This window comes from Octodon degus, unplaced genomic scaffold (assembly GCF_000260255.1).
Source record: "Octodon degus isolate 3935 unplaced genomic scaffold, OctDeg1.0 scaffold00474, whole genome shotgun sequence".
Classification (NCBI taxonomy): Eukaryota; Metazoa; Chordata; class Mammalia; order Rodentia; family Octodontidae; genus Octodon; species Octodon degus.
The window spans coordinates 207,248-211,303 of NW_004525050.1; the positions used below are offsets into that span (position 1 = coordinate 207,248).

Sequence of the window (4,056 nt, forward strand, 5' to 3'; positions counted from 1 at the left end):
GAACATTTTGTAAGTTTCCCCAGGACACTGATTTAAAATACTCTTCTTACAAACAGCCCATTTCAATATAGCTGTTTTTCCTTCATTAAAACAGAAGTCTAGCTGTGTCTCCGTGTGCAATACTTCCAGGAAAGCCCTTAAAAACAGCTGTGGTGAAGAGCGTCTCCAGGTCCCAGGATTGTGCCTAAGATATATCTGCATTAGATGCATCGTTCAGCAGAGAACCAAAGTGCAAGGGAAGGGACTTTTGAATTGTTTGAGATGCAATCTTGAGGATTTGTGTGATTACACTCATTAAAAAAAAATCACTTTAGGTGGAGCTTCAGAAACAGAAAGTGTTCAGGACATCACTGTGGTTTAGCCAATGTAGAGAAAAGGCCACTTCCTTGGAGAACTACCCTGGAGGTAAACTTACAGGGAAGAGAAAAAAGTAAGAAAATCCAGATCTACCAAGCAGCAAAAGTGAGGGGACAAACTACAAATCTTTTTTTTTTTTTTTTTTACTGAGGATCAAACTCAGGACCTTGTGCTTGCCAGGCAGGAGTTTATACAGCTAAGCTATCTACCCAGCCCTTCTTTTCTGATTTCTTTATACCCTGGTTTCTTTATAGCCAGACAGACTCAGAAGACAAGCTATGCTAGTCAGTTCTCCAGGGATATGTCTCCATAGTGGCTATGGAAGTAAGCACAGTTCACAATCACCTTACTGGCAGCAGTCCTGCAAGGCTGGCTGTGGGCAGCATCCAACTCCTAGCAGCACCTCAAGAGAAAACGCAGCACTTCTCAAGCAACACCAGAGTGGGGGATATAGCCAGCACTCTGGCTATGGTGGACAGTAGCAAAGGTCCTCTAGCTCCCTTTCGGGTTACAGACAGCAGAATCAGTAAAACAGCAGCAGTGGAGGTGATTGAGGCAATACTGGCCAAGATCAGTCCTCTGTGAGTTGTAGTGGTGGCTTTGACGATGAGGATCACTAGTAGTGGTGGCAGTGGCAGTTATGGAGAGGCCAACAGGACAAGGTGAGCTGAGGTAGGGGTGGTGGCAGGGGTTACAACCACAGCAGTGATATGAACTCAGAGTTCATGGAAATGTCTGTGGAGGCAGAGGTGGCGTAGGCAGAAGTAATGGTGGTGTATCAATACACTTAGTCACTCTTGGCATCAGTGATCATGTCATCATTCTGAGTAGGGTAATTGAGAAAACAACACCGTCTTTGTTCAAGGGCTGGGTGAGAGTGTTACTGTGTCCTTCAAACAGATTGGCACTGGTAAGACAAATAAGAAAAGGGGCTTTTGCCTCATTTGTACACATATGGGGAAGCTAACAAGCTAAAGAGAGGAGGCAACAGTCTCCTCTGGTGATCTGGCATCTGCTAAAGCAGTTATTAACTGTTTGATGGTAAATAATTATTTAGGAACCTTATCAAGGTCTCATGTGCTACCCACCAAGCAGGATTCAGTTGGGGCAATGGAAATGGTTGAAAAGGTTGAGCTTGAGGGGTATCCAGGCCAGGAAGGAGGTGGTGGCAGTGGTGGTGGTGGCCAGGGAGGATTCCTCTAGAGGAGGTGGTGGAGGTGAGAGAACAGCTAGCTGGGGACTGGAAGTGTCCTAATCCTACCTGTGGAGCATGAACACAACCTGTATGAGGCCCCCACACCAGATGGCATGGGTGCATGTCCAGGAGGCTCCCATGGAGGGCCTAACTATGGAAATGACTGTTATGCAATCTTATGACATAAGAGACTATGATCAGGGTGGCAGCCAGGGCTATGGTAGGGATTGTGGGGTCTTCTAAGAGGACCCAGTGATAAAAAGAGGCAGCTTCAGCCCTGAAAAATGGACTTCAGGGACAAGCACAGACAGGATGGCAGGGAGAGGCTATATTAGTCTGGCTTTGAGGTTATGGAATGACTTTTCTTCCAGTATTTGGTATACAATATTTTTGTAACCCTCTAGCTCTTGATCACCTATGGATTTTTTTTTTTTTTTTTTTTGGTGTGTGTCTGATTATGGAATTGTAAGCATACTTCTGGTTGTCATTAAAAAATATTGTTCAAGCTATGTAGTCACTGGCTTTTTGAGTCAAGGCTTCCTTCCATACGTAGTTCAGGGTAGACTTGAGCTTATTATGTAGCTTAGGTTGATCTTAAACTCATGGGGATCCTCCTGTCTCAACCTACCCACACATTGCTGGGATTACAGGTGTGTACCACCACACCTGGCTTAAAAACCATTGTTTTACCAAAAAAAAGGGTAAGACATGGTTTTGCCAAGATAATATACATATTAATAAAATATGCTTTAGTAATTCATTAAAGTAGGCAATCTTTTAGAAAGACATCATTGGGCTGGCGAGATGGCTCAGTGGTCTAAAGCACCTACTTGGAACAAGCTTGGCAAAGCACAAGGACCACGGTTCAATCCCCCAGAACCACATGCCAGCCAACCCTGCCGCCTGGTGGGCTGAGCTGGCCACACACACACACACACACACACACACACACACACACACAAATAAATAAATAAATGTTTTTAAAAAATAAAATAAAATAAAATAAAATGCATGAGATCCTGAGGGTCATGGTCTTACTGCCCAGCACTACCAAAAATGAAAACAACAGAAAAAAAAAAAATAGAAAGACATCATTGTAGAATGAAAACAAAGTGTATTTCTGAATGAGGTATAATTTTTTAGTTCCTTTATCATGAACTAGTAATACAAATCATCTATATTGGTTTTCAACATAACAGCTAATAATTTAATAGTCTGTAGTACTTTGATATGAACTGTGTCAAAATGAGCTCATCTTTGTTAATGAAAACGTGATTTTTTTTATTTTAATGGCAGCCGCAAAAATAAATAACCTTCAGAAGGCTTATCTTCACTCACTGGATTGATTTGGGTGCATATCCATGAGTCTTGATTAAGTACTGAATACTGAAATTGTTTGAAAAGAGACTTGCTGAAAGATGACATATTTGCAATAATCGCTTTCTCTGTATCTGCCTTATGCCATAATGAATGCCACACTCTACTATGCTTTGTAAATATTTACTTGTTTGGTTAAGTAGGCACTGTCAAAGGAACCGCTGAGCTAAAGCCAGTGCTTTACTTGTTTGAATAAAAGAGAAATTTTAAAAAATCACTCATTCTTTTTTTTCCATAATTTTATTGAGAATGACTCATTCTTATACTAAGAACAAGGAAATTCGTGAACATAAATCATTTGGTGGCATCAACAATGAGAAATTTCAAATTTTGACACCAATCCTAAATGCAAGTGTAAAGCTGAGCCACTGCTGAACCACTCCTGGGCCACTGAGCCTGCTATTTAACAAACTCTTGGTAGCATATGGGTGGTAAATTTAGTATTCTACTTTCCAGATGTGGAAATTGAGCTCAGGGAAGTGAGTTCAGTCATTAATGCTTTAGTTTGAAGATAAGCCTGGAGAAATGGTTAGAATTCTTGAGTCTTAACAAGCTGTCTGGGCCTCTAAGTCTGGTTTTCCCCTAAATTAGGTCATAATTTTGGCAGCAAGAGAAATCCTATTCTTTAATTTTAAAGTTCAATCGCTAGTCCTAAACATACCTAAGTCAGTTCCTTTAATATCAAAGTACTATGTGCCAAAGGGTAAGAAAATACTTAATCTTTTTTCTCCAAATACTAATAAAAATATTGAACTTGTTTGATTTAAGGTACAATGGAATAAGTAGCTGTAGAATTAAACCATCTAAAAATAAAATTTAGTTTTTTTAAACTCCTGTTCAGGCTAAAAAGGATCTTAATTTAATGTACATGATGAAAGACTATATCAAGTCTCAAACTTTAATGAAGTCACTTATTAGAGTAGAAAATTTTAAAATAAAAAGTACCCATGTAATTCTACTTGATGAGACTTCCTTGGAAATAGGACTAATGATGACTAAGCCTTTATCTTTTGTGACCAATGATGATTAAGCCCAACACTGACATGTTTCAAATGTATTGTAAATCAGATTATTTCAGTATTTTCAAATAAGTCAAAGGAAAAAAAAATGCTCTAGTAATGATACGC

The 4,056-nt window shown here is 39.8% G+C and overlaps 1 pseudogene; it reads left to right on the forward strand.

The window, feature by feature from the left end:
- The first annotated feature begins 1,627 nt into the window (after window positions 1-1,627).
- LOC101567087 overlaps window positions 1,628-4,056 on the forward strand; it is a 43,676-nt pseudogene continuing 41,247 nt past the window's right edge.